Here is a 22,968-nt window from a genome sequence, read left to right as displayed (position 1 = left end):
AGGTCATGGTCACAAGTTCTCGGGGTTACGATGCAGACATATCTTTTTAGGAGCTACCATTCAACCCGCCACAGTTTCACAAGGAGGAGCAAGACATAGCCCCAGATGACAGAGCCCTCCACGGGCAATGTTCAGTTTGGAAACAACCCTTCACGGACAATGTCATGTGAGATGGGATTCGGGGTGAGAGAGAAAACAGCCTGGCCTGGCATAGAGAGCCAACCTATAGACAACCAGCCTGAAGTTCCCCAGAGACAGTACTGGGTGCTGTTGCCAAAATCAGGGAACCCCCCCACACACATTGGACTGGTCATAAGAGGTAGGGTTGGGGGGACTTCAACTTGGGAGGCACATGAACACCCAAGGGATTTCTTTGAACACTGGTTTAGAGTTGCAGGCTAATTCTAGACTCCTCCTCGCCTTCTTCTGAATCTGAATGCTAGTTCTGGCTACCTCCTTGGCGTAGTCAGATGTCTAGATCATGCCATAGGAGCCTGGTGGCCCTGACCTCTCCTGTCTCAGGCAGCTCTCCTCAGCATCCACCAGGCACCATCCATGGGTATCACCATCCCAAACTGTTTTATCCAGCCACCCCTACCAATTCTTTGCAAATGAGCACATGCCCGCATTCAGTACTGCACAAATATTTTACATGCATTGTAAAACGTAATTTAAATTAAGATGAAAAATGATATGTTAAAGAAAAATATTGTAAAGTATTTAATTGTATCGTATTTACAATGGTTCAGAGCATTTTTGCTCTCACCCAAAATTTTCATGAGAGCTATCCATGTGATTGAAAACATTTCTTTTTTAAAAAGCCAAGCTTTATGATACAGCGACTCAAAGGTCTAGTTCCTAATTCAGATTATTTTGATACTTGATTTTAATTGCTGTTATGGCTGGGGAAGAGAAAAAGATACCGTGGAAAAGATGCATTGATCCAAATGGGAAAACAGCGATGCCGGCTGTGCTTACTAAATCCTCACAGTTATTTTTCATTCCCATCCACCAATTATGCAAAGTTTTTTGTTGAAATTCAGCAAGCAAATTTCCATCTTCCCTGATGTCAATCAGTGGTTCTTGCAAACTAATCAAAAGGTGTTACATTTTTATATTTTTAGCAAGCAGGTTCTGAAACACTTTGTCTGAAAGATTTTTCCTAACAGGTTAAAAAATTCTGTTTCCAAGTTTTTGAAGTTTACATACATAGGAGTTGCTACAGGTAATGTGGGTACATTATTTTCTATCACAAAAATCACAAAACAATGGCAATATTTCCAAAAGTTTGTTTTTAAAATGCCCTCTCAATATAGCACTTGTTCCTTTCAGAAGTAATTTCTCTTTTAGTCATTGTTTACATATCAAACGTACCCTGGAGGGTCAGAGAAAGTGTGTGTATGTGTGTGTGTGTGTGCGCGCGTGTGCGTGTGTGTGCATGTGTGTGTGTGTGTGTTTCTTTTAAAATATCAGTTTCCATAACCTGACCCCCTTGCTGTACAGTGGGAAAATAAAATAAATAAATAAATAAATAAATAATAAAATAAAATATCTGTTTCCTAAATGCAATCTGGTATCCAGAACTGGAGTCTAGAACAGAAACAAAGGAAATTAGTGGGAAAAGTAGTGAAATCCTAATAGAGTCTGCAGCTTTCTAGTAATGCCCCGATATTAATTTCTTAGTTTGGACAGATGCAAATTATTTATGTAAGAAATTACATTAAGTAGCATATGCATGCCGTGGTATATGGAATGACTCGCCAACAGGTATCTGCTGTAGAGCACAGGGAACTCTACCCAATATTCTGTGATAATCTATAGGGGAAAAGAATCTGAAAAAGAATGCATGTGTGTATATATACATAACTGAATCACTTTGTTGTACAGCAGAATTATCACAACATTGTAAATCAGCTCTACTACTCAATAAAATGTTACAAAGGAGAGGAAGAAGTTATATTATGGGAAAATGAGAAAACAGTACACAGGAACTTTCGCACTGTCTTTGAAGCACTTTAAATATAAAATTATTTCAAAACTAAACATTTAAAAAAATTGGTTGTATAGCATACTATTGACAGCCAGTTGTCATTATAAAAAATAGCTAGCAAGGTTGCAATATTTCTCCTTTGTAAAAAAAGAATTTGCATAACTCATCTTTCAGTCTCCCACATCATTAAAATATTTTGCCACAAGACAGCCTTCAAACCACTATATCTCGTTACAAAATAATCAAACCTCTATATCCTCATTGCAAAATACTGTAAGAATTCTATTATGTATTAAAGGTCTTAATTTTATAATATAAACCATATCAATGGCATCTTGCATCTATCCTCAACTTCTATCCTCAACTTCTTTGCCTCAACAGCTCATTTTTGAGTGAATTTCTTTTTTTATCCCAGGCTAGGGGACCAGTGGAGCTACTGCTGCCGGCCTACACCACAGCCACAGCAATGCAGGATCTGAGCTGCATCTTCGACCTACACCACAGCTCACGGCAATGCCAGATCCTTAACCCACTGAGCAAGGCTAGGGATTGAACCCACAACCTCATGGTTCCTAGTTGGATTTGCTTCTGCAGCACCATGACGGAACTCCATGAGTGAATTACATGTTTGAAGTCATCTCTATAGACCTTGACCTGAAATCCTTCATGTATTGCAGTTTAAGCATCCATTCTATCTCTATTTATGCTGTTTTTTCATAAAGCATTTTTTTTATTGAATAAATCGATGGTTCTTGAAACTATCTCTTCTCCGGAACACCTCATAAAAAAGTAATTCTATGTGTATTTCATTACTGAAACCTAAATCTGGCACTACCATAAGCTGAGACATGTCAGAAACATCTGTACTTTCATCCAATTGTAGAATAAAGCTCCCACACTGAATAATTTGCTCTAGTACTTGTTACATCACGTCTTCAGCAGCACTCTCTTTGCATCTTCCAACCACATTTGCTGACAAAGGGATGCATTTTTGTTTGTCCGTGAATTGTTTTCTGTTGGATTATTTCACCCATTTTGCCTGAGGAAAGAAGTACATACATTTTCTTGATAGTATGTGGCTTTTTAACTTTCACTATTAAGTAAGAAAATCTCAAAAGAGCCATCTAAATATTTGTCACAAAGTATCAGAACTTAGATAAAAACCAGAGGGAGTATTACATAACTTTAGACATCACTGAAAAAAAAACTTACAGGTTTGTGTTTGTGACTTTCTTTGTTGTTTTTTTTTAAAGGCTATTATTGTATCAGCAAGGGTAGAATGGGTTATGCTACCATAACAAACATCCCCAGTATCTGTCGCTAAAAGCAATACAGGTTTATTGCATGTCACAGGTACATCACAGGTCAGCTATGGCTCTGAGTCACAGTGTCCTCATTCTAGGACCCAGGCTGACCAAGTAGCTTTTGTCCAGAACATTCCCAGCCCTTATATCAAGAAGAAAAGATATTGCGATGAATGACACACTAGCTCTTAAACCTTCTGCCTGAAAGTGATATCTGTCTCTCCTGCTCACATTTCAATGGCCAAAAAAAGTCACACGATGGAATTTAACCCCAAACCAGGCCAGGAAGTCAATTCCATCATGTGTTTGGGGAGAGAATCAGAAGTATCTGGTGCACACACCAGTGACATCCACACCTGCTGACTGCAGACACTTCTAACACATCTCTCAAGATTTATCATTATTGGTCATATGTAGAAATCCACACAGCATAGTCTTCTTGAACTTTTCCTCCTTTTTGTCTAAATTTCTTGTTGGGTCTAATTAAATTATCATCTTTAACCCATTTGGAGTAGAAGTATCAGCCTTCCCATTTTCTAACTGCTTGCTTGTGCTCGTACTCATTCCTATTATCTTTAATTCATGGTATATTTGCAGAAAGTCCTAAAGCCATGTGACCATTTTGTGAGGGTTGCTTTAGTTAAAATTGAATTATCTTGTAAAAAGGCATGTACAAAAATGTTCTTAGCAGCACTGCTTACTATATCCAAGCACAAAGCACCCAAAATGTCCATTAACAGGAGAATGGACATAGGCAGGCAATGGAATGTTATATGCAGTGAGGATGAATGAACTGCACCAACAACGCGACAAGAAGGAGCCTCACAAATGTAACACTGAATGAAAGAAGTAATTCAAATACACACTTTCATTTGAGTTCAAAAACATGCAAAACGAAGATGTGGTGCTAAAAATCAGGTTGGTGCTACCAAGGGGCAGGATTTCACTAGAAGGAGGCATAAAAGCGGCCTCTAGAGCACTGGCAATTTTATGTTTCATAATCTGTGTGCTGGTTATATGAATGTGTATACTTCTTAGAAATCCATTGCCCTGTAGCCATATAATCTGTGCACTTTCTCTGTATATAAATTATACCTTAATTAGAAATTCACTTAAAATCAAGCTGATGGCATAATCCATAGATCCCTTAACTAGCCTCATATAAACTGAAAATATATAGCCAGAAGTGACAAATGAGGGAAGGCACCACCATTAACCCTGTTGCCTTCTGGAGCTCCACTCTTCCCTCAGCGTACCTCGGCCCCTCCATGCCCCATACCCTATTATAAGACCCTAGTGTCAATCTATATATTAATTATTTGTAAAGATGAACTTGGTTCTCATATTTAAATAGATACCCTGATGTAAATTGCAATTAGAATCTTTTCTTCCTACTTCCAAAATATCATCTTGAACCTTCTCTCCCCCCCACCCCCCAACAGCTGGTTCTTGGGTCTAAGCCCATGTCAAGGCCATGGACAGGTCCTACAGAGCCAGGTGCTAGCAGGCATGCACTTGCCCCACGCTGCCCCTGCCCAATCAGCATGTATTCGCTACCCCCTACCAAACAATTATGTCAGAGGCCTGTGCAGAGATGCTCTGATGATTTTAAATATGTGGAAAACACTGGGTTTAATAATGCAAAACTAGGGGTTCTCATTAAAACACACACTCTGTTAGATCTCTGGTATCCCATCGATCATTAAATAAATGCTCTGGTGAAGCAAATATCCTGCACACTAGAGCATATATACAAGGATTATCAATTTTAAAGAAATCAGAGTAACATGAAATACACTTTGCTCCAATAAGAGTCTAACCAGGGGATGGAGAGGAGACTGTATTTTGTATGATTTGGAAGACGCTTTGGAGACTAGTAATGTTTTAAAACACACAATTCACAAAAAATTGAGTTAGCACTTGAACTCATATCTTTCTAGCCCCAAAGCTCGTGTTCCCTTTCTATATTATTCTGGGTGTTTTTTTTTTTTTTTTAGTAATAAAACTGTTAAAAAATGAGAAATGCAAAGGAATGCAAAGAAGGAGGCTGATATGGTTCCTATTTCAGTTTGGGACACCAAGTCTCAGACACAAAGTTTGGGTGCAAGGAGTTTACTTGAGAAGTGAGCCCAGTGAGAAAGTGGGAACACAAGAAGAAAAGAATACTAATAAAGATGTGGCTATGAGTGGGTTACTGCTTTGAGCAACTGGGCTCAATATCTCTAAGGATCCTTCGTGAGGCTATAGACCAGACCTCAGAATTTTCCCATCAGTTGGCCAAGGAAGCTGAGATGTGTCTATTGTGGTAGGCTGAATAGTGCCCCCTCAATGACATCCATCCTAATCTCCAGAACCTGAATATGTTACCTTATATGGCAAAAGGAACTTTGCAGATGTAAGTAAGTTAAGGGTCTTGACATGGATAGATAATTCTGGATTATCTTGGAGAACCCAATACAATCACAAATATTTTTATGAGAGGGTCAGAGAGATAGATTGGAAGATATAATATTCCTGACTTTGAAGATGGAGGAAGGGGCCATGAGCCAAGGAAATCAGATTCTAGACAATAGAAAAAGCAACAAAACAGATCCTCCCCCGGAGTCTTAAGAAGAAATACAGTTCTACCAACACCTTGGTTTTAGCCCTTAAGACCCATTTCAGATTTTTGACCTCTAGAATGGTAAAATAATGAATTTGTGCTGTTTTAAACCATTAAGTTTGTGGTAATGTGTTATGGCAGCAAAACATATATTTAATTGGTTTAATTGGTTTCCAATCCACCAACTCTCATCCTCCATTGATTGAAGATTGCAAAGCCCATTCCCACAGCCAGAGAGCATTTTCAGACAGAAAAACATGGGAAATTATCCGGAACTATGTGCAAGTGATCAAGTGGCCAACTTGGGTGTGAGTTTCCTGGCAGCAATGGCACAAAGAGAAAAGATTGGGTCTCTCTCATAAAACATTCTTCATAACTTCTGTCTATCAGTGAATTCCCTTTTGTTGGCCATGCCCAGGGCATGCAGAAATTCCTGGGCCAGAGCTCAAACCGTACCACAACTGCAGCCTGAGCCACAGCAGTGACAATGCTGGATCTTTAACCCACTGTGCCATCAGGGAAGTCCTATCAGTGAATTCTTAAAGCAATTGATCACACAGGACTTTCTAGAGAGAATATTTTTTTGACAATGCTTTCAATAAGAGTTTAAAATGTGTAGGAATTATTTTGAGATGTCGGCCCTATATAAAAGTAAAAGGAAGTATATTCAAACCTAGTTTAGAGAAATGATCTTTGTGGCTAGTGAGTTATATGTCTCTTTCCCAAAGGTAAAGATTATTTTATGTTCATAAGTAAATGTCAGTGACCCTTTTTGGGGGGGAGGGCCACACCCGCAGCATATGGAAGTTCCCAGGCTAGGGGTTGAAACAGAGCTGCAGCTGCTGGCCTACACCACAGCCACAGCAACACCAGATCTGACCCATGTCTGCAGCCTATACCACAGCTCACAGCAATGCTGGATCCTTAACCCACCGAGCAAGGCCAGCGATCAAACTGCATTCCCACGAATATTGGTTGGGTTCTTAACCTGCTGAGCCACAACAGGAACTCCCATCAGTGACCCTCTTATCCTCTCTCTTTCTCAGATAGCAATTGTTTCTCTGATTTGAGGCAGAAGCTAGATAAAGAGAGCTAGTTTTTTCAAGATGGAGCTCTCAGTGAGACCCAGGACAGCACATGCTCTGGCATCTAGGGAAGGATACCCTTGAACTGCTGGTGGGCACTCTGTCATAGAAGCTGTCTGGCCTGCCTTCCCTCCCAAAGGGGGCCCTATAACCAACAGTGTTGGGTTGCAAAAAAATAGAAAATGAAGAAGGTATTAAAAGGAAATAGAGGTTTTAAGGAACTCAGAGACAGAAAACAAAGTTCACCCAAGCTTTACAGAAGCAGGAGAGCAGAAAGACAAGGCTGCTTCTCCTTCCATCTCCTTTCCAGTTCACATGGCTCTCTCCACTCTCAGAGAGATGAGAGTCTGCTCTGTTCCCTTCTCTAGTCCTGGCTCTACACCATGAAATTCCACTCACCACTAACTGGTCCAAGATTTCCAGTTCTCTGAGTCCAGATTTCAAATTCTCATTAAGGAAATGTGGCCCAGATCACTGGGGGAAAACCTGCAAGGTGCAGGTCAGTAGAAGCCAAAGGAGACCCCCCTTTGTGTCAGAGTGGGGTAACCTAGGGCAAACAGGCCAAAGGAAGGAGGAGCTTATGAGGGTTAAGGACCAGACAATGTGCTTTACTACCCACATGGAGCAGGCATCAGGCACACAGGGTTGGAAATCTCTCCCAAAATGCAGCTTTGGCTCTGCTCAAGGACCCAAAGGAGGGTTTGCAAAGGCTCCAGCAATCCCCACCCCTGAAAAGCAAATATGGTTGAGTCATTATAAAAAAATATTTCCCACCTTCTAGTCCTCCCTGTAGGGGTACCCTTACCATGTGACTTTGCAGCTCCCTCCATCAAGAAGTGGACTCTATTTTCTCACTCCTTGAATAAGGGTGGCCTTGTGATTTTCTGTGACCAATAGAATGCAACAGAGGGGAAAGTGCATTTCTCCCTCTTCCCCTCCCTCTCTTCCTACCCCTTCCTCCTCCCCGCTTCCCCTCTCCCCAGTTTTCCATAATCCTGCCCTGTGAACAAGCCTGCTAGAAGGATGTGAGGGACACATTGAAAGAGCCCCCATTTGAACCAGGTTCTCCAACCAAGGCCAATCTAGACCAGCCAGGTGAACAAAGATGGATAAAAGCCAAAGCCAACCAAGCCTGGCCCAGATCAGAAGAACTATCCACTTGACCTGTAAACACATGAGCAATAAGGAATGTGTGTTGCTTTAAACAAAGCTTTGAGATATTTGCTATGCAGCAATAACTAACTGATATAAGGAATTCAGGACTTGGGTTGCCAAACTGGTCCAGGAAAATGTGACTAGGAAGAAATCTATCAGTTTGGCTCCAGTGGACAACATCTGCCTCCAAGTAGTTACTCCTCTTCCAAAGCTGCCCTACGCACTAGCCAAGCCACAGGAGCTGCCAACATCCCCATATAAAAGAATCTACTAGCCTGTGCATGGGCTATTTGCAACTGCCCTTTTGGTCAATAGAGACTTTTGGGGGAGTTCCTGTTGTGGCTCAGCAGTAATGAATCTGGCTAGTATCCATGAGAATGCAAGTTCGATCCCTGGCCTCACTCAGTGGGTTAAGTATTATATGGTTGCCATGTCTTATAGGAATTGCAATGTGTAAGTATGATAACGTGCAGACAGAGTACTACACAGCCACGGACCTGAAGGAACACTGGTACAGATGGGCAGAGAAACTTTTGCTCAGACAAAGCTGATCTCCCACATTGCTGTGACTGTGGCATAGGCCAGAAACTACAGCCCTGATTCAACTCCTGGCCTGGGAACCTCCATATGCAACAGGTGCAGCCATGAAAAAAAAGAGAGAGAGAAAGAGAGGGAGAGAGAGAAACTTTTGCTCAGACAAAGCTGATGTCCTCAGCAGTGGTAAGACTAGCAAACAAGAGTAGCCAAATTTTAAAACCATGATCAGAGAGGGAGAAATATAGGTCTTGTTTCCTCCAGGAGGTCAGAAGTCTGGGTCACCTAAATGCCAAATCAAATCAGAGTCCAGTAAGCATGAAGAGGACTAAGATACCAGCCCGGATTATGCCTGCCTGTGGACCGAGGTCTGATCTCTTGAGAGATTATTTCTCCTTGTTCTGATTCTCAAGTATTTGAATCCAGGACACCTAAACATTAAATATCAGACTAGAGCTAGGGCTATATGGGCACAGAATTTTGCCACTTATAAATGCATTTGGGAAATTTGGGGTTTTTTTCCCCCCAAGAACAAGTGATTCTGAGAAAAGCTCCGACCCCAAAAGGGTATGAATCCCAATGGCAAGAGAGAATGCTGGATGTAATATTGCCCATCTGTACCAGTGTTCCTTCAGGTCTGCGGCTGTGCAGTACTCTGTCTACACGTTATCAGACTTACACATCGCAATTCCTATAAGACATGGCAACCATATAATAGGATCCACTATTACTATGGCTCTTTATCCCTTATAAGGAATATCTGGTTGTGACTTAAACATATCTATTTTTATTGTATCTAACTTCTCTGTACACTATTGTAATACATATATATAAGGCTGTTGTATGATGCAGTATTTTGATATGGTAGCTCTGCTACTTAAATAAAATAATAAAAAATCTAGCTTAGTATAGCTAAAAATGATTATGTATATATGTAACTGTGGCTGTATTACTGCAATTATATTACAATATCTATATGTTACTATATCCACATAGCTGATTCTGTTATTGTGTGCAGGACTCTAATTGTATTACAATAGCTATGTGTTACTGTATTTACCCTGTTGTATCTAGATGTTACCACATTTATTACTGAAGTCATGCTTTACTGCAACTAAAAGTTACTATGAATTTGCATTTACTCTAGTAATAAAATAATAATAGCTACCATTTGTTAAGTACCTTCTATGTGGGAGACTCCCCTCTGCTGTGTGGTTTCTGTATAATAATTCACTAAATCTTGCAACAGCCCTCCACGGCAGATACTCATTTTACAGATGAGAAAACTGAGGTACAAGTCAGTTAAGTCACTTGTCCAAGGTCATACAACCAGTAAGTGGCAGCAAAGGGCAAGGGAAGAAACCTTGAACCCAGGTCTGTCTGACTACTGTAGCTCTTTGTGAGAGCAGCTGTATAACTCTATAGACTGCAGCCTTTACTCGTATGTTTAGGACTTATTAGGAAATGCTTATTGCATAAAGATACGAAAAGGTACTTGCTGGGTATAAACTCGAGTTTTTTAAGCTATCAACTTCGTTTTCTGACACTTATGTTGAGTTAGAAGTTCCTCAATTCAGAAACAATTAAGTTACTAAAAGAACCATGATTGAGTTAGCAGACAATAAATTTAAAGAACAATGGAAGTCATTCTTCTAACTTTCAATGGATTTCTAAAGAGAGAGATGGTTACATGAGCTTAATTGTTGATGAGCTCTGTACTTATGAACTTTATGGATTCGAAAATTGCCTGCAGGCTGGGAAACCCTTGGGAGCACGACAGATGCCCTCCAACAAAACCACCACTGCCAGGAAGGGTAGCCCTTTACTCACCCTTCTCTCTCCTCCTCCAAACCTTGCAACCTATAATGACCTCAGGCTTCTGTGGAGACTCCAGAAAAAAAATCTCCCTCTACCCTCAAAGCTTTCAATCTCAAATCTGCAGCCCCAAACCCAGCCAATCCTTCTTGGCTTTTGCTTCCTGCCCATTTTATACATCCAGGAGGGAATTCTGTTAGGAGGAGGGCAAAACAGCCAAGGCCTAGAGCTGGAGTCTACAGGAAGATGTTCCCAGAGAGGCTGTCTATGTCCCAGTCGTATCACTGGTCTTGCTTTGAGCAGAACCAGCCCCGGGCACCTTTGTAAGATTGGCTCCCTGGGTTCCACTGCCTTAAAATTCAGAGGTAACTCTCTCAGGCCTGCCTGCTCCCTGGAATTCCATGATGCTTGCCACCCGATCCCCTCCCAGGCTAGTCACCACCCCCTCACATGCTTCTCCAGCCCCTGTATGAGTTCCATTCGGTAGAGCCAAACTCTCTCTTTCTTTAGTTGACCACAAGCTGCGTTTATGAATAATTGGAACAGAGATTTAGAAGACCCTTTTCCACTCTCAGACCTGAGAAATATTGAACGAGGCCTTCGTAAGACATGCCTAGATTGACTCTAAATATTAATGAGTCTCATTTTGAACATTTGTAACACTGTGGCTCAAGAAGGTGGGCCCTTTAGAAATTAAGCATCTAGCTTCAGGATGGTGAATACAAGACAAACAGAGCCCTGCTCCTCCATCCCATGTCCATTCCAGACATCACTAATCGATCACAAGTACTCTTTCCTATATAACCTAGGCACAGTTTCAGAAACCTTCTTAATGCACATCTCTAGCGACCACCAGTTGACCTGAAGTGGCATATGAAATCATTCAATTCTCTTCAAGCCAACTCCTTTGCTGTACAGATGGAGAAACTGAGGCCTAGAAGGAAAGCAGACTCACACAGGTCAGGAGCAAAACCAGCATGAGAACCTAGAGTTCCCGGCCTCTGGTCCTAGACATGAAGATACAAGATGTAGCTGCACAGTGGGGTAGAGCTGGTGACATTTGAGTCTCACCTCTAGGGAGGCTCCAAAGCACTGGCCAAAGAGGAGCCACTAAGAGACCTGCTCTTGGGAGTTCCCATCTTGGAGCAGCGGAAACGAATCCGACTAGGAACCATGAGGTTGTGGGTTCGACCCCTGACCTCACTGCAGTGAGCTGTGGTATAGCTTGCAGACGTGGCTCGGATCTGGCTTTGCTGTGGCTCTGGCATAAGCCGACAGCAACAGCTCCAATTCAACCCCTAGCCTGGGAACTTCCATATGCAGTGGGTGTGGCCCTCAAAAGACAAAAGCCAAAAAAAAAAAAAGACCTGCTCTCTACCCCCATGGTTTCTAAAGCAACCCTCTGCCCTGCCCCCCCCCCCACCTCCCAGTTTGAGGTGGAGAGAAGGAATAGAGCTTCTAAAGTGTTTCTCTCTCTTTCTCTCTCTCTCTTTTTTTTTTTTTTTTTTGTCTTTTGTCTTTTGAGGGCCACGCCCATGGCCTATGGAAGTTCCCAGGCTAAGGGTCGAATCAGAGCTACAGCTGCCAGCCCACGCCACAGCCCCAACAACTCAGAATCCCAGCCGCATTTTCAACCTACACCACAGCTCATGGCAACACCGGATCCTTTACCCACTGAGCAAGGCGGATGGAGCCTGCGTCATCCTTCATGGATGCTAGTTGGGTTCGCTAACCACTGAACCACAATGGGAACTCCTAAAGTGTTTCGACTCAGATAGGAGATGACCTAAACCAAGCCTTTACATATATTAACTTACCATTCTCATGATAACCCTGAGAAGAGGTACTATTACCCCTATTTTACAAATGAGAAAACTGAGGAATGGAGATGGTACATGACTTGTCCAAGCTCACACGGCTGCCAGGAGCCACCGTTGGTCTTTTAACTTAGTCTGGCTCCAGGTGACCAAGTTAATCACTCATACCAGCAAATTGCACACATGTTCACATGCACACATGCCTGCGTGCACGCTCACACACATGCACACCACTGCACAGTACGTGTGAATGCCCATTTCCCCAGCAGCATCACATAATATCAGTCTTCTCAGGTTTGCCCTTCTAGTAGGTGAGCAGCGGCCATCCATGGAGAATTGGTCCTGGGCTCAGGGCAGGTCTCACCTGGGCCAAGAATCCCACCAGGGGTACCATACCCAAGGCGTAGTGGGTCAACTGCCAGAGGGAAGGGGGACTTTCCTGCCCATGGGAGTTTCTGCTTCTGCAAAGGAAGGCCAGTCCGCCCAAGACCTGAGCTGGAAACAATAGATCATCCGATCACTGGGATTAATGAGGCTTCCCCATGTTTGTGGAGAGGTGATTAAGGAGCTTGTAGCTGCTTTGCCTCCTGTCAATAGAACAAAAGCTCAGTAGCGCTGTTTCCAGAGGCTCTGGAGGAAGACTCGGGAAAAGGGGGTCTGGGGTCTGTATCTTGCTCTATTTTGTGCTTTTCTATGCAGCTACCAAACCCCAGGGCACTGGTTCTCCCCCCGCCCCAATCTAGAGTCCCTGCCCACACGTATTTATTGTACCCCTAGCAAACACTGGGAACTGTGCCAGGTACTGGGGACACAAAGACAATTGGGACAGAAACAGCCCTTGCCCTCATGGTCTGGTAGGAAAATAGATAGTAAACAACTAAATAAATGATGATTTATGTAATTGCAACCATGACCAAGTACTGTCCAGGAGAAGAACAGGACTATAAATGCATGTGACAGGGGCTCTGCTTCTCCAGAGGGTCAGAGAAGCTTCCTCAGAGATAGAGGAGGGAGAGGTAGGGTCTCAACCAGGTTGGAACATCAGCTTGACAGGACTGAGCAACTGATGAGACGTCTGACCCAAGGAACATAATGGAATTCACCACTAACGTACATACAGAGCACAATGGCAGGTCAGGTCCAGAGATGACAGGACAATGAGCATGGGCACCCATACGATGCCCAGTGCACAGTGAGCTGACTGGGCCTGAGGCACTGGAGCAAGGTCTGGGCCGAAGACATAGATTTGGAAGAAAGTGCAGAGGCCAAATAGTAGTTAATATTCTGCAGTCAGATGCCACTTCCAAGGAGAGAGACAAAGGGGGCCAAGGACCAAGCCCTGAGAGCACCTGCCAGAATCTGAAAAAGGAGCTGATGAGAAGGGAGAATCTGGAAAAAGGAGATGGCAGGAGAAGAGAGAATTTGCAGAAAACGAAGGAGGTGTCAGTCAGATGCTGCCAAGAGATCTAGTAAGATAAGGGCTGAGATGCGTCATTGGATTTGGTAAGTGGGTCACGAGTGGCTTTGGCAAGAGTTGCTTTGATGGAGACAGAAGCCAGAATGGAGTAGGTGAGGACAGTGTGGATGGTGAGGAGGCAGGAGATGCGAACGAGCCTTTTAAGAGTGTTGCTGTGAAAGGAGGTGGGAAATGGGGCTTTTTAGTCAAGAAAAGCTTGAGCAAATGTGCCGACTGAAGGCTTAATCCAGACTCAGAGAAAGTGGTGGGGATGTTGAATAAATGAACGAGTGGACAAAGCAATACACTTAAGGAGCTAATTGATGGAGGGGGGGCCCTGGGGCTGGTGGGAGGGCTCTGATCCAAGGCTCTCATGGAGACCGTCAAAGCTGGACCCTGGCCGAAAGCTGGACCCTCTTCCCTCTGAGAGAGGGAGGGGGTGAGAACTCTGAGGAGAAATAGTGGGAGCCCATGTCTGATGAGCTTGACTACACAGCAGAGATCAAGTCAAGGTTGTCTGCAGAATCTGAATGTGATAGAAGGGGGATGGATGGAGGTGGGAGGAGGGTAGGAAGACTGTGAGCAGCTGAGGACATGTGTAAGGAAGACAGACAGAGCTGGGCAGTGAGGCCCAGATGACACTGGAAACTGTTCTCATTACCCACGATAACTACAAGAACTCCCATTTGTTTTCATTTTTGTTTTTTTGTCTTTTTGTCTTTTGTCCTTTTAGGGCCACACCCGAGGCATATGGAGGTTCCCAGGCTAGGGGTCGAATCAGAGCTGTAGCCGCCTGCCTACACCAGAGCCACAGCCACGCCAGATCCAAGCCACATCTGCAACCTACACCACAGCTCATGGCAACGCCAGATCTTAACCCACTGAGTGAGGACAGGGATCAAACCCGCAACCTCATGGTTCCTAGTCAGATTTGTTTCTGCTGCACCACGACGGGAACTCCAAGAACTCCCATTTGTTGACTATATCTACCTATGTTTATTTCATTCTCGTAAGAGCTCAGTGAGGGAGGCCTCGTTATCTCTTCTGTACAGACAAAGTAACTGAGGCTCCGAGAAATGGAGTAACCTATTCAAGGTGACACACCTGCTAATCAGCAGAGCTGGAGAAGGGTTTGAACTTGAAATGGTTAGATGCCAAGCCCCATGCTCCTTTCCCTGACCTGTGAACCAAGCACTGGCATTATCCTCAGCACCTCTTGGCAGCCAAGAGTGGGAGGGGACACAGCAGGCATGGAGCTGAGGACTGCGCTGGCCAGTGGTGTCTTGGGGTCAGGAGACCACAGAGGTATGGAGATAAGCAGAGAATGGCTGCCTAGGGGTCTGGGCCAGTGGGAAAAAGAGGCAGAGCTAGTGGTCTACAAGAGACTATGAGGGCAGAGAAAGCAGAGGGCTGGCCCGCGGTCACATAAGCAGTCCCGGGAAGGCAGAAAAGGAATTGGGGAGGGAAGGAGAAGCAGTCTGCACTAGACAGCTTGGTGACGATTAGAGGCTGTCACATGGGGAAAGTGAAGTCAGTGGACTTGACCCCAAGGGGGAGAATTCAGACAACCATGGAGTGGCTCAGGCAGTTCTGGGGTCTGATACCAGCCTGTCACTTTACTGGCTCTGTGATGTTGATCAACTTGCTTAAACTCTCTGGGCCTTATTTTCTCCCATCTGTACAGTGGTACCAAAAACCCAGATCTATACCCTACACCTATAAAGCTAAGTCTTGCGAGGCTTCCCATTCAAACTCCATATCATGCCTTGAAAGATGCTGCCTCAACTGGCCTGCCCACCTCTCTAGCTTCATCCCAACCCACTGTCCATGTCATTCACTCTGCTTCAGTGTATCAGTTAGTATCACAATAATACTGTGCAACAAACCAGCGCCAAACTTAGTGGCCTACAACAACTATGTCAGTGGGTCAGCTGGGGTTTTGCTAAGCTAGCGTGGGCTTAGGTGAGCTTAGCTCCAGGCCATGAATTGAGTTTAGGTCTCCTATACATGTTTCTCATTCTTCTGGGCTATTCTGGGGCATGTCCTTCTCTTAGCAAGGGCAGAGCACAAGCCCAACCACACAAGGACAGTTCAAGCTTCTCCTTGTATCATGCCTACTAGCATCCCACTGGCCAATGCAAGTCACATGATAAGCTCTAAATTAAAACGGTGGAGAAACATGCTTCTGCCACCATGAGGCCATGGCAAGTGTGTGTGGATGTTTAAAACAAAAGAGGGGAGTAAGGAGTTGGGACCAATAATCTAGTCATTCAGCCACTGTCAGGGCCCAGGTCCAGCTGTGGCCCCTTAGAGCCTATTTCTCAGCCATTCCCTCTGCCTGGGCTGCTCTCCCCCAGCTTCTCCCATTCACCACAGGGATGGCTTCTGTTCATCTTTTGAGCTGCAACTTAACGTTATCCCTTTTAAGAGTCTTCCAGTTTGCCCAGGGAGGGAATAATATAGGATTTGGTGATCACGTGACATTATTTCCGCTACAGCCCTCTGATCACACAGAATAGAGACCTCCATCAGCTGAATAAGACAGCCACCAAAAGTGGACCAAGAACAAGGCAGAGCCTCAAAGAACAAGATCTAGGAGGAAGGGACAAGGAAACATGGGAAGAAACAGAGGAAAAGAGAGGAAGGGACCAAGGGAAGAGGCCTAAGATGCAGAGTGACAGATAAGGACCGGTAGGGGCGGGGGAGAAAGAGACAGTGGCAAAGAAAGTTCACCAAGCCAGTGGCAGAGGCTGTTGCAGAGAAATAAGACCCAGAGGGGCTGCAGGAGAGACAGAAGGAGCCATCGCATCCTTGTGCAAATGCAGTGTTTGCAATTTCCTCCCGCTAGTTCATTGCTCTAGGTCTGTCACCCCCACACAGCGGTGGCATCTGAAATCTAATTTGGCCTTTGTCAGCTCTACAAATGCTGATCTTTAGGGGTTAGTCCCTTCTAAATGGATGGAAGTTCTAAATTGGAAGTCCACATTGGCCATCCGGGACCTGTTCTCCCGAACTCTGGAATCTGAGTCCTAATGCTGGTGACAAATGGGAAGGTGCCAGGCTGCTTAGACAGCGACTTCAGTCAACCCCACCCCCCAGCCGCTGGCCTGGGAGATCTAATCAGCTCAGGTCTGGCCCCTGATCTCTGTGGCAGCAAAGAAGATAACTAGGTCCTGGGAGGACGAGCATTTGGAACTAATTATTGGTAGGGGGTGGGGGGTGGGGTGGGGAAGGGGCATGGCCTTCGAGGGGCTTGGGGTTTTAAACAAGGTGGCTCCCGCACTATCTTCCCAAGGTGGTCCCTGACCCAGTCCTCACCAGCTGCCAGAGGGATCTCCAACTAGCAGTATGACCTGTCCCTCCCCCCACTCAAAAGCCTTTGCAGCAGACGTCCCTCTGCCCAGTGTCACCTCCTCTCAGCCACCTTCACTTGCAGCCACACCTGTGAGGATGGTTCTCCACAAGCTCAAAGGGGCTCTCCCAGCATCTTCCTACTTCTGCCCCAGGACGTTCTGGAACATTCCAGGAGCTTGGGGGCTGGCTTGGTTGTAGGAAAAGCTCAACACAGACCTGAGAGAAAACGAGCGTCCCCAGGGGCATCCTTCAGCCAACGGGATTGGGAGTTGGTGGAGAAATCCCACAGCCCCCAGACTTCCAGGCAGGGGGTAGCGGGACACTGTCAGGGGGCTGCTGGGGTGGTTCTCCCACTGTCCCAGAAGCAACACTGATATCTCATCCTTTTTTTTTTTTTTTAGGACTGTGCCTGTGGCATATATGAAAGTTCCCAGGCTAGGGGTCGACTCGGAGCTGCAGCTGCCGGCCTTCACCACAGCTACAGTAATACCAGATCCAAGCCACATCTGCAACCTACACCACAGCTTGTGGCAACGTCAGATCCTTAACCCACTGAGCGAGGCCAGGGATCAAACCCATGTCCTCGTGGATATTAGTCGAGTTTGTTACCGCTGAGCCACAGTGGGAACTCCAATAACTCATTCTTTTGTTTCTCCTCCTTCCCTGCCACCATCTCCCTGCTCTCTAATTCCTGCTTTTTTGTCTATTTAGGGCCTTACCCACAGCACATGGAGGCTCCCAGGCTAGGGGTCGAATCCGAGCTGTAGCTGCCAGCCTACACCACAGCCACAGCAATGCCAGATCTGAGCGGCATCTGTGACCTACACCACAGCTCACAGCAACGCCGGATCCTTAAACGAGGCCAGGGATCAGACCTGAGTCCTCATGGATACTAGTCAGGCTCATTACCGCTGGGCCACGATGGGAACTCTCCACTGTCTTGAAATTTTTAATAATTTTTGAACAAGGGAGCTCATGTTTTCATTTTGCGCCACGCCCTGCAAATCATATGACCGATGGTGCTCTGAATTTCCAGCCCTTTGCACCAAGTTTGACACCTACTAGGTACTTCATGAATATTGAAATAAATCGAATCGAACTGGGCTTTGGGACCTCTGTCCTTCCCTCTCTCCTTTCGTGCTCCTAGCTCCTTCGCTTCTTCCCTCCTGACCTGGGACAGAAGTGTTGCCAGGATGTGGGACTGCGGTGGCGAGTGCAGCAGAGTGTGTGGGTTTTCCCTGGGGCAGATAGGAGTGGGGTCTGGGGCACAAATGTGGGGGCTATGACCCCCATCCTCACCAGTCCCAAGAGCACCCCCCGGACTACAGGGCATCCTCTCTCAGATCAGGGGGTCCCTATGTCACACCCCCTATGAGGAAACCATGTGTTTTCATTTTTCAATGCCATTCATTACACAGTTTTCATCATTTCTAAAAAAGCTAAGTCAGCGATCATTTGGAATTGCCCTACCTCTAAGCCGTGGTGACAGAGAGCAGCGTTGCACAAAGAGGAGTTTATACGAGCCAAAGCACTTCAAAGACACGAGGTTAATGGTTGACCTCAAGAATGAGAAGCAGGCTGGGATTTGAGACAAGACACATCTGCAAAGGCTGAGAAGTTTGGCCAGGGAAAGGGATCAGGGTGAGGAAACGCTTTCCTTAATTGGAAAAAAGGCAGCCGGGAAAGTGCAGCACACATGCAGCAAGATCCACCTCTGTTTCCCTCTGTGACATGGAGAACATGGAAGGGCTGTGAGCACAGACAAAGGAGATGGAAGGCCTTTCCAGGGATTTGCAGAAAGCAATCACAGATAAGGCTCTTTCACCAGCTCAGTTAAAGCCACAGACAGCAAAGGCGCAGGGGGGTTTTAACCTCACGTCTGGCTGACCGAGACCTCCGGAGCTCAGACAAGCCTCGGAGAGGTCAGAACGAAATGGCCCCTGCGCGCGAGAGAAGTTAAGAACCAAAGGAGAATTCAGCTCAATTATTAACAGTTAAGGGCCAACAAGGATGCCCAATTCACCTAAACGTTTAGCTATTTCTACATCTTACTCTAAACTAGCTATCACTTTGTATGTGATGAGGAGAGCCTTGTGAGTTGTTACGGTGTGTTATTTAATAAATTTGATTGCATATACACACTGTTTCAGTTTTTGTTTTCTTGTGTTTTGTTATTGCCATGAGTAGGTTTGGGAAAACATTAAAGATCCGCCGTGATCCCCAACCATGGAGAGGATTTCTGGGCGAGGTGATGCTAGCCCAGACCCCGCAGTCCACCTAGCGGTAGCCATCCAAATTGCAGCCCGTGGCCAGGGCTCCTGGAAAGCTTCCCATGCGGCAATGTGCAGTTTAGAGACAAGAAAGGGGAAAGCGTGGGATAAGTGCTATGGGATGGGGGTTGGGGGCTAGGGGGACATGAAGCAGTCATCAGGGATGGTGGCTTCATGGTTGGAGGGCAGGGTGGGGAGTGGATCTTGGAGGCCACAGAGGTCCCCAAGATCCACTGGAAGAGATCAGAGGCAAAGAAGTGACCCTGAATCCAAGAACAGCCCCCTTCCCTGAGTCCAGAGCCCAGAGAGGGAGGCCCTGCTCCAAGTCCAGGAAGGAAGAGGCAGCAGTTAGAGCCCAGATCCAGGATAAGGGAGCTGAATCTCCAGGTGGACCGCTGAGGAGCTACAGCAAAGAGGAGAGATGCAAGGAAGACTCCCGGGGTGGGGGTGGGGGTGGGGGTGGGGGCTGGAAAATGTCTGAGTAAGGGCAATGGGGATGGAAGGCAGAGGAAACCAACTTCCTAGGGACCTCACTCATTCAGAACATGTGCCCAGGCATGGCACACAGGTAGATAGGGAGGCCCCGCGGCCACTGGAGAGAGCAAGTCACATAGCTGAGCAAGCTAGCCTTCTGCTCAGATCACCTAACTTCCCACCCCTTGCCTCACCTGGCAGGTGAACCCTGGCAAAGAGCAACCTTTCAGGGGTACCAGGAAAAGTCATCCGGGATGGAAGCTACTAACCGGCCCAAGCCTTATTCTCACACAGGGGCTCCTTTTTTTCATTTCTAAGAAGATGTGGTCTCATGACTTGACCCCTGGAAAGACATCATCATTGCCCATCCTGAATGGGTCACAAACAGCAAGGAAGCCTAGTGGGAGAAGAATTATAAGTACCAACCATATAAGGAAATTGGAGCGTGGCTGAGCAGGGATAAATCCCCGAGCCCGGTCCCACCAGAAAGTCCAGCACATAACCTCAGGGGAGGCTTCCCTGGTTTCAGGAGGTCCTACCAACTAGATGGAAATTTGCAATGTATGTTTGGGCTGAACTGAGTGAGTCAGGGCAAGAGCTGTCTCTTCCTGAACTCTGAACTCAACGTGTCTGCCTCCATCTTGGAAGCCCAGCCGCCTGAGTGGACCACAGCTCTGGACTTCTCGTGGGAAGCTAGGCCCTCAGATCCACACTGGGGTCACTGCCCCTGGGCCTGCAACCTTGGCCACCTTGGGTCACGGCTCCTTTGACCTTTCCAATAAGCTTATCTGTTCTTTCCTTGGGGAGCTCCTACTCCACTCCTGGGGACCCCCCCTCCTCCCAGAGCAAGGTTCTCCTCAGAACTGTCAGGGTGCACGGAAGAGAGTCCTGCAGGCTCTCAGGGAGGCATGGAGGCCCATCTGCTCCTCTAAAGATGGGGTGGCCGGAGTTCTCGTTGTGGTACAGCAGAAACGAATCAGACTAGGAATCATGAGGTTGCAGTTTTGATCCCTGGCCTCGTTCAGTGAGTTAATAATGATCTGGTGTTTCTGTGCCTGTGGTGTAGGCCAGCAGCTGTAGCTCCGATTAGACCCCTAGCCTGGGAACCTCCATATGCCGCGGCTACAGCCCTAAAAATCCAAAAAAAAAAAAAAAAAAAAAAAAAAAAAAAAGCACAAGGTGGCCAAACCAGAAGCTCTCTAAGAACCTCTGCTCTGGCCAGCCCTGCAGTTGGCTCTGGGGGCCCTGGGCTCTGGACTCAGACAGGACAGTCTGCAGCAACGTGATGACCTCTGACGACCTCTGAACTTTACCCCCCTCCATCCCACACCCTCTCTCCAGCTCCCACGGCAGCCTCGGGGCAGACTCTGAAGAGAATCCTCTCCATGGCTCCAAGGTCCATGTCAAGATCCAAGAACACAAGCCCTGGGGTCAAATCCAAGTTGAAATTCTGACTCTGTCTCTTCGCAACCGTATTATTTCACATACCTGAGCTTCCACACTTAGCACAGAGATTGGTAGAGAGGAAACAGCCAGACAGTGGCTCAAAGAGAGGGAAAGAATATATAGTAAGAAATAAGGGGCAGTTCCCATCGTGGTGCAGCGGAAGCAAATCTGACTAGAAACCATGAGGTTGTGGGTTCGATCCCTGGCCTCACTCAGTGGGTTAAGGATCTGGTGTTGCTGTGAGCTCTGGTGTAGGTCACAGATGCAGCTTGGATCTGGCGTGGCTGTGGCTGTGGCGTAGACCGGCGGCTGTAGCTCCAATTCGACCCCTAGCCTGGGAACCTCCATATGCCACGAGTGTGGCCCTGAAAAGACAAAAGACAAAAAAAAAAAAAAAGAAAAAGACAAAAAAAAAAAAAGAAAGAAGAAAAAAAAATAAGGGAGAGGGAGAGATTCAAAGATGCCCAGAGACAAGCATCCTGAGGACAGAGGCCTAAGATGAGGCTGTAAGCCGCTAAGACAGAGGCGGAGGTGGGCTTGCAGAAGAGGAACGAGCAGGAAGATTTCGAGAAAAGACCGCAGAGCGGGGAATGAGTCAGTTCTCACAGCCGCTGAATAATTCACGGGGCAGCCGGATGGCATATGCTTCCTCTAAGCCCTCACCAGTAGGAACATCAGCCTCCTCCCCCTCCCCCATTCCCTACCCCTGTCGCCCAGGAAACCAGCTCCCTCCTCCTGGAGGTAGAGCCTCCTAGGGCCCAAAAACTGGGCGGGGGGAAAGGGGGTCGGGAAGGGAAGTCATGGGGCTGGGGCAGGTGCAGGCAGCCCAGAAATAAGTCGGTTGTGCCAGGCACGCCAGGTGAGAGGGCAGGAAACCTAGGTGAAGAGGGGGCCAGGCTCATGGGGACCCACCCTTCTCAGAACCACTGGAGATGCTACAAAATGCATAATAAAGGTACAGGAGTTCCTGCTGTGGCTCAGGGATAATGACCCTGACTAGCATCCTTGAGGACATGGGTTCCATCCCTGACCCTGCTCATTGGGTTGAGGATCCAGCATTGCCTTGAGCTGCAGTGCTCAGATCCCACGTTGCTGTGACTGTGGTGTAGGCCAACAGCTGCAGCTCAGATTCAACCCTTAGCCTAGGAGCTTCCATATGCTGCAGGTGCAGCCCTAAAAAAGAAAAAAAAAAAAAGTACAGGAGCAGAAACTGCTGACAGTAACGGGTCAGAAATGACACTGATTTAGACAATGGGTGCAGGGACAAAATGTATGCTCAGGACTTGGTGTGTTTTGCCTCAGCTTCCTATCTCATTGTTGTGTCTGGCTTCCTTGGGGACCCTATCTCTAGGGAGAGCCTGAGCATCTCCTGAGCTTGGAGTGGACTTTTTTAAGAATAACTCCTGGGTTCCTCAGAGACCTAAAAACAGAATTACCATATGATCCAGAATCCCACTCCTGGGCACATATCTGGACAAAACTCTAATTCAAAAAGATAAACGCACCCCTGCATTCATGCAGCGCTATTCACAATAATCAAGACATGGGAACAACCAACAGAGGAATGGATAAAGATGCAGTACATATACACAATGGAATATTACTCAGCCACAAAAAAGAATAAACCAGTGCCGTTCGCAAAAAAAATGAAAGCAACTAGAGATTT

The 22,968-nt window shown here is 46.2% G+C and overlaps 1 long non-coding RNA gene across 1 annotated transcript in view; it reads right to left on the bottom strand.

Moving 5' to 3' along the window:
- Window positions 1,970-22,968, bottom strand: part of LOC102167570 — a 207,618-nt gene continuing 186,619 nt past the window's right edge. The window contains exon 5 of the long non-coding RNA XR_002344972.1: window positions 1,970-3,029. This is a non-coding gene — a long non-coding RNA (uncharacterized LOC102167570). The remainder of the gene's footprint in view (window positions 3,030-22,968) is intronic.

This window comes from Sus scrofa, chromosome 6 (genome assembly GCF_000003025.6).
Source record: "Sus scrofa isolate TJ Tabasco breed Duroc chromosome 6, Sscrofa11.1, whole genome shotgun sequence".
NCBI classification, from domain to species: Eukaryota; Metazoa; Chordata; class Mammalia; order Artiodactyla; family Suidae; genus Sus; species Sus scrofa.
This window is presented reverse-complemented; position numbering and strand designations above follow the sequence as displayed.